The sequence below is a fragment of the Pelecanus crispus genome, chromosome 4, assembly GCF_030463565.1.
Source record: "Pelecanus crispus isolate bPelCri1 chromosome 4, bPelCri1.pri, whole genome shotgun sequence".
Classification (NCBI taxonomy): domain Eukaryota; kingdom Metazoa; phylum Chordata; class Aves; order Pelecaniformes; family Pelecanidae; genus Pelecanus; species Pelecanus crispus.
Window position 1 is genome coordinate 31793536 of NC_134646.1, and position 12188 is coordinate 31805723.

Sequence of the window (12188 nt, forward strand, 5' to 3'; positions counted from 1 at the left end):
ACCAAAATGAAATTATCAAGCAACAAACTTAAAGAGGAGAAAGTGTATTTTCATACCACACATAATTAAACTGTGAAACTGTTAAGAGGCTGAAACTATAAACAGATTCATTTAATTTAGTCAATTAGGAAAAAAATCATGAGGAAACTAAAGACCATGCATGGCTATTAATACTATGATATGCATAAAACTTCTGGATTAAGAAGAAGTTCCTAAACGTCAGATTACTGGAGGTTGGGAGAATACCACCTTGTACTTGCCCACCTCCTGTCCCTGCCCTGCCCTGCCCAGTGTTTTCCCAGACATCAGCTGCTGGTCATTCACTGTCAGAAACAGGACAATTGGGTGCACTGACTTTTGGCTATAGGTGGCCGCGTTGTCACATTGTGCTTCAGTGTGCTGGTTCACCAGGAAAAGGAGATGGCCAAACAAATAGCCCCAGATGCGTTTGGGCTTTACTGGGCCACCTGTTTGGATCCAGCAAGCTGGAAAAGATTTTGAGTTCTGTGGTTTGTCCACAGCCAGCAAGGTAATTCCTGTGTTGTCAGCTGCATCTTTGGTGCTGAACAGGTCCTGAGGCTGATCCTGGCCCTAAACCAGATGAACATTTAAATCCATGAATCCAGACATCTTAATCAGGGAGGAACTTTTTTTTTAAAAAAAAAAAACAACAGAAATCCTGCTTGTTTGTTGCTGTCCTACCATGTTCATTGAGGTGGGTTAACGTTTTTCCCAGCTGATTTTACTAGTTCTAGAGAAACACTGATAGATCACTAACTGCAGGGCTCCTGCTGCAACCTGTTTTTAACTTAGGTACATTTGCTCTACTTTTCTAGCATAGTAACTAATTTTAATGAGAGTGCCTATTTTTGTCAACAGTTCAGCTGCTTCATTCTTAAACACTTTCCGAATCTTAGATATATACCATCTGGTTTTAGAGACTTGTTACTCTTTCATTTATCCATTTGCTTCAGCATCTGTTCTTCTGACACCTCGATCTCTCATGGAGCTTCATTTTTATTACCTGAAAATACTGACACACTATGACTCATTGTCACCTGAGCAGTAAGCTACCTAATTATTTTTGGTCATTATCAGATCAGTCTATACATGCTAACAACCGCTTAGTCAGTTTGTATTTAAAATCAGGATAGAAACCTAAACAAAGCAGCATCAGCCAGCATTCAGTTCACTTGGAATCTCTTGCCAATGCAAAATTTTCATTTTGCTGTAGAATTCTGGTTAATTTTAAGAAAAGAGAGTGGTGTGGTGTTTTGGGTTTTTTTTCACTACTTCTGAACTCCCTCCGTAACATGTCCATAAGTAGAATTCAAAGGATGAACCCTAAAGATAACTGGAAACAGAGATTAGCTAAAATGACATTTTTCTTGTTTTCTGTTTTGGTTTTTTGCCTTGGAGGAAATTGGAGATCTTTGAAAATAATTTTGTGTATTATTTTTACTGTAGTCACAGACAAACAATAGATATTAATACAAACATGTTTACACTATTGCAAGGTATCTGATCTGTAGCTGCTGTAATTGGTTTCTGCATCCTAATGATCCTTTCTCTATTACTTAAATCCTGAGTTGCAAAGGCTAGACTACAACAATGACATTTCAGAAGATTTTGCAGAATCTTGGAAGATTTTTGTCTTTTCCCTAGGAAAATGTGGTACAGATTTAGGTATCTTTATATTTCATAATTAAACAGTGAAGATCTGGAATTATCTCAAGGTCCAAAGAAACTGATCAAAATTCAGTGAAATAGACATGATAACTTTTACTGATTTACAAAAAGCCCTGAAATGTCTTGCTTAAAACAGGTCCTAAAAGAAGGACGAAATAGATTTTTTTCATAAATAGAAAAGAAATATATTGTCTGATAAAGAGAATCTGTACTGGATGAATTTCCTTTAAAAATCAGTTAATGATAGAAGAAGTAATTATTTCAACTAAAGAAGACGTGGTTCTCACTTTATGGAAAAATCTTTTCTGGTACTCTATTACTAAGAGTAGTAGACAAAATCATATACAAGATGGTTACCAATTTGTAAAGAATTACATTTAATTGACAGATAACTGCATATTTTATTTTCATATAGTTTATTTTCTCCAGGTGCCTGATCTTCGCTGAACCACATTACGAAAACCCAGGAGGCATGCAGAGCGTAACAGAAAATATTAATTGGGACTTCTGATAGACAAAAGCCTTTTAAATTCGCACGGGGTCCTTAGTAAGCAAGAAACACACAACATTGTCTGCAATCAAAATTGAATCCGCTTCAGTGGCTTTATTCAATGCTCCGTTATAAAACTGATAATAAAGAAGGTAAGATGCCCGTTTTATCTGAAGTGATGTGTTGTATCAAGATTAGTCAAATCTCAGAGAAAAATGGTTTGGGTGCTGAATGGAAGAAAAATGTCTTATTGTCTCTACCCTAAGTAATACATAATTGTCCTCTGTGTCCTCTGGTTTAATTCTCACATGTTCGTATGACTCTTTTTATAAATATATTAATTTCATAAATTCACGCATATCACAGTTAATGTCTTCAGAGTCACTCTACTTTTTAGAAAGTTTTTTAAAGACAATCTTTAAGTGATATCTCTCTCCAGATTAGTATTCAGGGTACTTGCATATCTGGAAAGCAGCATCAGAATTTTGAATATAGAGGAAAACCAAAGTACACTGCAGCGATTTTCCCATATGGGGAAAAAGGCTAAGGCAGGGCAGGGCACCTGCCCTGTGTCCTTACAAAACAGAAATGTCCTTTGATGCTTTAGCTACTGCCAGCAATAACACAGAAAGAAAAGCTGCAAGAGAATCAAAAGCCTAACTTTAGCATCTTGGAAGTCTGTGTAGTTATCTGCCCACTTAGGTTACATGGAGTCTCTAAACCTCTTCCAAGGAAATCTGTACAGGTAATGTAGCCCAGAAGTAGCAATCTTCCTAACCTTCCTACTGTATTTACATGAAAAAAGTACCAAACTCATCTCCCTGGTTAAGAGATCACACCATCAACAGAAATAACAGCTCAGGCATAGATGTATGTCAAAACTGAAACAAAATTATAAAATGTGTATCACAACCTAAGCCTTCAAATAGCAAGTCCTGTTAAGGTTCAACTTTTTTATATCCTGAGAATATACCTAGCGCAGGAGACAAATATCTGTGTATCATAGTGTATATGGATTTTTCTTACTCTGTGTAACTGTCTAACAAAAATGCAATGCTATTTAATAGGTAAAATGTTCTCACATCGACAGATTGTGTCAAAACCTATGCTACTAGCCATACTGTGTAGAAGCGCTAAGGTCAGGGGCACTGCTGTCTCTAGACAAATGCACTGAAGAGGTTGTTTAGAAAAAAAGAACGGAAACACAATTAAGGATTTGAAAGCATGGAATCGTCTAGGTTGGAAAAGACCTTTAAGATCATCCAGTCCAACCATTAACCTATACTACCAAGCCCACCTAAACCAATTAAGGGTAGACTAGACTAAACCATGTCCCGAAGTGCCACATCTACCCGTTTCTTGAACACTTCCAGGGATGGGGACTCCACTACCTCTCTGGGCAGCCTGTTCCAATGCTTGACTACTCTTTCCATGAAGAAATTTTTCCTAATTTCCAGTCTAAACCTCCCCTGGCGCAGCTTGAGCCCATTTCCTCTCGTCCTATCGCTAGCTACTTGGGAGAAGAGACCAACACCCACCTCACTACAACCTCCTTTCAGGTAGTTGTAGAGAATGATAAGGTCTCCCCTCAGCCTCCTCTTCTCCAGGCTAAACAACCCCAGTTCCCTCAGCTGCTCCTCATAAGCCTTGTTCTCCAGACCCTTCACCAGCCTTGTTGCCCTTCTCTGAACACGCTCCAGCACCTCAATGTCTTTCTTGTATTGAGGGGCCCAAAACTGGACACAGTATTCGAGGTGCGGCCTCACCAGCGCCGAGTACAGGGGGACAATCACCTCCCTGATCCTGCTGGCCACAGCATTCCTGATACAAGCCAGGATGCTGTTGGCCTTCTTGGCCACCTGGGCACACTGCTGGCTCATGTTCAGCCGGCTATCTACCAACACCCCCAGATCCTTTTCGGCCAGGCAGCTTTCCAGCTACTCTTCCCCAAGCCTGTAGCATTGCATGGGGTTGTTGTGACCCAAGTGCAGGACCCGGTGCTTGGCCTTGTTGAACCTCATACAGTTGGCCACGGACCATCGATCCAGCCTGTCCAGGTCCCTCTGCAGGGCCATCCTACCCTCCAGCAGATCGACACTCCCACCCAATTTGGTGTCGTCTGCAAACTTACTGAGGGCACACTCGATCCCCTCATCCAGATCATTGATAAAGATATTGAACAAGACTGGCCCTAAAACAGAGCCCTGGGGAACACCGCTCGTGACCGGCTGCCAGCTGGACTTAACTCCATTCACCACAACTCTCTGGGCTCGGCCACCCAACCAGTTCTTTACCCAGCGAAGAGTATGCCTGTCCAAGCCATGAGCTGCCAGCTTCCCGAGGAGGATATTATGCGAGACGGTGTCAAAAGCTTTGCTAAAGTCCAGGTAGATGACATCCACAGCCTTTCCATCATCTACCAGGCGGGTCACCAGGTCATAGAAGGAGATCAGGTTGGTCAAGCAGGACCTGCCTTTCGTGAACGCATGCTGGCTGGGTCTGATCCCCTGGTTGACCTGTACTTGCCTGTGGAGTTCGCTCAGTATGAACCTCTCCATAATCTTCCCCGGCACTGAGGTCAGGCTGACAGGCCTGTAGTTCCCCGGGTCCTCCTTCCGGCCCTTCTTGTAGATGGGCGTCACATCAGCAAGCCTCCAGTCATCAGGGACCTCCCCTGTTAACCAGGACTGCTGATAGATGATGGAGAGTGGCTTGGCGAGCTCCTCTGCCAGCTCCCTCAGTACTCTCGGGTGGATCCCATCCGGCCCCATAGACTTGTGAGCGTCCAGGTGGCGTAGCAGGTCATTAACTGCTTCCTCCTGGACTATGTGGCCTCCATTCTGGTCCCCATCCCTATCCTCTAGCTCAGGGGCCTGAGTACCCTGGGGATGACCGGTCTGGCTGTTGAACACAGAGGCAAAGAAGGCGTTAAGTACTTCAGCCTTTTCCTTGTCCTCGGTGACAATGTTCCCCCCCACATCCAGCAAAGAATGGAGATCCTCCTTGGCTCTCCTTTTATTGCTGATGTACTTATAAAAGCATTTTTTATTGTCTTTTACAGCACTGGCCAGATTGAGTTCTAGCTGGGCTTTTGCTTTTCTAATTTCCTCCCTGCAGGACCTAACAAGATCCCTGTACACCTCCTGAGTTGCCCGCCCCTTCTTCCAAAGGTGGTAGACTCTCCTTTTTTCCCTGAGTCCCTGCAAAAGCTCCCTATTCAGCCAGGCCGGTCGATTTCCCCGCCGGTTGGTCTTACGACACACGGGGACAGCCCACTCCTGCGCCCTTAAGACTTCCTTCTTGAAGAGGGCCCAGCCTTCCTGGACCCCTTTGCCCTTCAGGACCGCCTCCCAAGGGACTTTCCCAACCAGGGTCCTGAAGAGGCCAAAGTCTGCCCTCTGGAAGTCCATGGTAATAGTTTTGCTGCCCCTCCGCTTAGCATCACTCAAAATTGAGAACTTTATCATGTCGTGGTCGCTAAGCCCGAGACGGCCTCCGACCTCGACATTTCCCACAAGCCCTTCTCTGTTGGTAAACAGCAGGTCAAGCGGGGCACCACCCCTGGTAGGCTCGCTTACCAGCTGCATTAGATAGTTATCCCCCACATACTCTAGGAACTTCCAAGACTGCTGCCTCTCTGCTGTGGGGTATTTCCAGCAGATGTCCGGCAAGTTGAAGTCCCCCACAAGCACATTCTGTAAGTGCACCATTGCGCACCTTTGCTTGCTGGGTGTGATGGGTGTTAACGCTCCTTCTTCCTCCTGCCTCCCATAGGTCTGATCTACGGCAATATAATATGTGACAGCTCATGCAAAGAATTCTTGGGAGATGAAGCTTAGGCTGCAGGTATCCTTCCTTTCAGCACTGCTCGTCTCCCTGTCAATCCCTGCTGAAAGACAAGAGAGTGGCCACCAAGAAGTAGGTAGGTTTCTTCCAGGATTTAAGCTACTGCAGGCTGCAATGACCTGGCTTTATGAAAGAGCCAACTAGCTGGCCACTGTATGTAGCCACAGCACTCAGTTCACAAAAGACAACAGCCTCTTTCTGTTGTCAGCCAGATTCTGACTTTTTAGCCCAAACTATGGAAATGAATTGTTCAGTTTGGTGGCCTCCCACACCAGCTCCCAAGAACAGTTAAAATTACGCAATTCTGAGGTCGTCAATTGTCACGATATTGTCATGTGTCAGCTGGTATTTCTCCAAAGGCATTACTCCCAGTGAGTCACAAATACCTGAGAATATCAGGTTTCATTTCTCAATACACATTTTTTTAGCCCTCAGCTTTGGAAGAAAAACAACAACTCAAAAATATAAACTAGATATTACAAGAGTAAACAGAAACAACCCAAAGGCTTATCTTTTACAAAATAATGACTTTTTAAGCCAATCTCAAGGATTTCTTTTGTTTTACTCATCATTCAGCGTTCTCAAGTTTCATTGTTTTTGTTTTCCAGAGTTATACACACACTTGTCATGGTTTCCTTAAGTTGGTTAGATTTAAACAAATACTGTTACTAACATAATCCCCCAAATAAGTAAAATACATATCTGTGCAAAAGTGGCATGTATTCCATATTATAAGATCTCCATAATTCCTTTATCTTAGAGGTAGGTGTGTATACACACACAAACACATATAGTATATACGTACACTACTGCAAACAAAAAATTGCTGGAGTGATATTAGGTTGCATAGTCAAGCATTAAAAACACAGAAAGTTCCAGAATTTGATCAGCCTGCATATATCTGACTCTGTAAAATATTTGCCATACGATACAGTTCATGCCAAGACGTGCACTTGAATACTGTTTTTTCCAAGGGACCCCTATTCTTTCAAATGTTCTGTCAAAGAACAGCTACTTAATATCTTCTCTTATCCTCTCTCTTGGCATGTGGTTCTAGTCTTATTTACCAGATACTATTAAAAAATCCTGTTCTGAAGGATTACTTCTTTTCTCATTGGCAATTACAAAGGTAGTATCATTACATTCTGTCATAGTGTTTCAAAGATATTAATGTGCTTGTTTTCACAGGGTATTTATAAGGTAAGTTGGAATCAATATACTATGTCAGTGAATGGGAGAACTGAAACATGCAAAATTTAAGGTCAAAAGTATTTGTGTGGTAATTCGGGGTTTCCAACATGACATAGCTCCTGATTTTCAGGTACCAGAGTTACTGCACATTCTGGATTCCTTTGGAGTCTTCAGATCCAGATATGAATTATCCTCAGCACTTCTATAATGCAGATCGCAACAAATCATGGGTAGAATCATAGAATGCTTTGGGTTGGAAGGGACCTTTAGAGGTCATCTAGCCCAAACCCCTGCAGTGAGCAGGGACAGCTTTAACCAGATCAGGTTGCTCAGAGCCCCATCCAACCTGACCTTGAATGTTGCCAGGGATGGGGCCTCTACCACCTCTCTGGGCAACCTGTTCCAAGAAAGCATGAGATAGTGTCCTGGTTTCAGTTGGGATAGAGTTAATTTTCTTCCTAGTAGCTGGCATAGTGCTGTGTTTTGGATTTCGGATGAGAAGAATGTTGGTAACACGCTGATGTTTTAGTTGTTGCTAAGTAGTGCTTGCAGTAGTCAAGGACTTCTCAGCTTCCCATGCCCTGCCAGCGAGAAGCTGGGAGGGGGCACAGCAAGGACAGCTGACCCAAACTGACCAAAGGGCTATCCCATACCATATGATGTCATGCTCAGTATATAAACTGGGGGTAGTTGGCCAGGGGGCAGCAATTGCTGCTTGGGAACCGGCTGGGCATCTGCTGGTGGGTGACGAGCAATTGCATTGCACATCACTTGTTTTGTATATCCTTTTATCATTTTTTTTTTCCCCTTCCTTTTCTGTACCATTAAACTGTCTTTATCTCAACTCATGAATTTTAGGGGTTTTCTTCCCTGATTCTCTCCCCCATCCCACTGTAGCGGGGGAGTGAGCGAACGGCTGTGCGGTGCATAGCTGCCTGCTGGGTTAAACCACAACAGACAGGATAAGAGATTACCAGGGATAGATTTGGTTTAAAAAATTGCCTACTGTACTGTCCTACAGGAACTGTGTGTCATGGGGAAAGGAGGATCCAGTTCTTTGTGGGAACATTCAGTTATTAACTGTCAGACCAAATCTTCTCTATACATGCCCACCCCCCCTCCTTAATTTATGACATGGCTTCCAAATACTACAACATACGAGGTAGAGTCCTTGAGGCAACAGAAGGTCTCTGTCACCAGATTATCCTGGATTACAGCTCACCCTATGCACAAAATGAAAACAATTCTGTGGGGAAAATCAACAGGACCCAAATAGTCTCTTAAATGACTACCGATACTTCAGATAATAGTCCCAACCTGTTTCTTGCTAATGCTAAAGCAAAAACCCACCAAGCAAGTGAAAATGGACAGCCTAAACCAGACACTTGGCACAGAATATAGCTCTTCCTGAAGAGTCAGTAAATGACTGAAACAGGATCTTGTAAATAAAGGGATAACCTTAATAACAATCAATGCTATCATTCCCTACAATGATATATTACACAAAAATAGACAACCATACAAAGCAGGAGTATAAAAAAGGAAAGCTTATGTGTGCATTCACACACACACATGCAACTAGCAGGGCTTGCATCTCTTTACTGGCTCTTTTTTTTCATTCACGTTTGCTGTTTAATTATGTCCTTTTGTCCTCTTTCTTGTCCCTTCCTCTTCTGCCCCTCCAGATGCTTTCTGCCTGAAGCATTTTTAATCTAGCAAGCAAGAGCCTTGTCAAGTCAAGACAGCAAGAACAGAGAACAGGTGATAGAAAACAAACAGAAGAAAATTTATCTACAGAAATAGTACAGTTTAGAAACAGCACATTTAAAACTGTTAGTTCTCACAGCTTAATCTTTTCTTTGGGATGATCTTCGCCTATGCTACTGCGTATAACCTTTTCTGACCATATCGACTCTAAAAGTCTTAATCCTAATGTGATTCAAGTTAACTACAGATGGCAAATGCTAATGTAGACATTACAAAAGCAAGTAAGAGGAAAACACTTTCCTAAAAAGTTTTTGAATTTTCCTTTAAATTATTTCCCTTACTATATCAGAACACTGATGTAATATATATATTATAATATTAGAACAAACACTGATTTTTTTTCTTCCTTGCATAATTTAATGGAGCTCCCAATTCTCTATACTTTTTCCAAGTTGTGTACAAAATATTGCTTGTTAAGCAACAAAATAACACATATGTAATGCCAGAGGTTAGTCTGAATGGACATTTGCAGGATGCTGTAATGCAGGACAATAATTTAGTTTTGAAGTATACATTGCTAATCTATATAATAAGGTTAATCTGCTGTTAGCTTTTTCAATAAACAAGTTAAAATTAGTTTTTCCTCTTGTCATGATACTGGGCCTATCCTCTCCTACATGAAATGTGTAAACTGGGGCTTTAATAAAAATAAAATAAATACATAAATAAATAAATAAATGTAAATCAGGCAATACAAGGCTGAGGATACAAAGTTCCAGGACTGGCAACAGTACTGAGGAAGAAGCTGAGGAAAAACTCTCATTGACTTCAACAAGCTCTGGATCTGGTCTTTGGCCTACACTATGCAAATAAGTACCTATAAATTATACAATGTAAGTCCACAGTACAATATCTGTCATAACTATACTTATGCTACCAGTTTGAGTTATGGAACAAATGCAGGATCTGATTCTGTACAAAGCCCTCAGGCTCATCTTTCACCAGTAACAGTGAGAATTTTGCATGAGTAAGATACCCAGGTTCAAAATCAGTACCGCTAACTCTAATCGTATGTCACATCAGTGTTTTTCGTGAAGCCTCAGGTAAGTCAGATGTTACAAAATACTAATCTGTAACACAGCAGGTTTCTAGCTATCATGAGTTCCCTGAAAACCTTGAATATGGAAAGGAAGCACTTAAAAGGCACAGGGCAAACAGTGAGTCCACAGTGTATTACAGATTTTGTTTCTTTGCTTCTTAAGCTGTCTGGTTTGAAGGTCATCCTGTGATTTACCAGAGACCATGGAGTTTTTCAGTTTTCAGGTGTTTCTTACTGACACTAAATGCATGATGATGCCAGAAAAGGAGGATTCACATAACTTCACATGGTTTTACCAGTCCTTAAATGGAAATCTGACATCACTACTGTCTGGTTACTGATGTCAGAAATCACAGTTATTTTAATCCTTGGATATTTTTTGTTCTCTCTTATAAAAATACGTTCTTTAAGTCTGTTTATTAAAAAGCCTGTTTCTAAATTCTGCTTTTATTATGACCACTAATTGTGTATATAAAAACACCTTTTTAAAATTCACTAAAAAGTTGTGATATTTAAATTACCATACATCTCATATTTCTTTTCTTACCCACCTTACAGAAATGACAACCTCTGAAGGAGTCAACATCTTTGCATTAAGGGAAGGTATATGTGTAATTTTGCGTAGTAGGAAAAAATATCAAGCTTTCTGACACATTCTCTACGAGCGTTTCAAATATAGTAAGTTAAGAAACAAAATCTCAGCCCTTGTCCTGTTGAGTGTTAATAAAATTCCATCTGGTCACTTAGGAGCTGTGCCAACATTACCACACAAAGAGCCTTTGAGCTGTTTGAATGTTCAAGAGTCATTTGACAGCTTTTTTATTTACCTTTTTTGTTTCTGTCAGATACGCACCTAATAGTGTACAGATGGCTAGATTCTAACAAGTTTACTAGCATGTAAACTTGAAACTAACCTTGAAAGTAAACTGCTGAGGTTTTGCTTTGGGTTGTTGCTCGGGTTTATATATTTTTTTCTAACATTTAGGATTGTTCAATCTACTGCTGCTTCAAGTTCCTTATTAGGCAAATACAAAGTGAAAGTGAAAACCTCATGCACAGTTGTTCTAAAACTGCAAACATAGTAAGAATCTGCTCAGCCTGCTCAGGGCCGACGGAATGGGAGTAGGTACAGGAAGTTAAAGTCATAGTAGACAGCAAGTTACACGGTGACAAAAATCTTCACGGGGAAACAAATCTCAAGAACCGCTTTGAGCAATGAGAGAGATTTCAGCAACAGATGGGTACTACGTTCAGTATATACTATTTATCTTTTAGTGCCAAAATCAGTTTATAGATTTATTCTCTAGTCACTGTGCTAAAATATGTGTATTTAATAGACAAAAATAAATTCCACACTGTAATTTATATTCAAATTTGCCTTAGAAAACCAAAATTGGCCAAAAACCAAAAAACCCACCCCCAATTAAAAAAAAACATTCTGAGCGACCTGATCTAGCTTCAAAGTTAGCCTAGCTTGGCATAGGAGGCTGTGTTAGGTGACCTCTGATGTCCCTGATGACTCAATTTTTTGTATGATGCTATGAGTCTATCTGATAAGGTTGTATACATCATAAACACATAGCACTGAATTGCTTGGCCTGGTCTACAGGCTTCAACGCAAAACAGCTACTAAAATAATCATAGTCATAGCTCACAACGTTGCAAGACTGGCAGAGGTAATCTAGGTGATCCACTTCTGCGCTACATTCAGTCAAGAGAGACAAGTAAAACGATACTGAATGCCCCACCAGACTCTCAGCTAGAGGGCCAATTGTCTGGGATGCGAGAAATACACAGTGAGACAAAAATGCTACTTCAGTTATAAGAAGTGGTTCAGTAACACTCCCTCCTCATTCCTATCCCCCAACACCTTTTAACTGAACCAAGTACAAAATCTGTAAATAGGATTAATTTATATCTTAAATCTCTGTAGGATAAGCATTCAGAAGACAGATAAGGGCCTGATTCTGTCACTGCTTGTCCATGAATAACATTTTCATTCTTACTGGAGTATTTTTGTAAGTAGTCTTCCACGTGTGCATGAACACTTGGAGGTCCTAACATATAATGAGATACTGAAGGGAATAAACCAGTAAAAATATAGACTATTTTTATTGTTTTAATTAATTTGTGGGCAATTCAACAAAACGGACTTTTGGAAAGGAT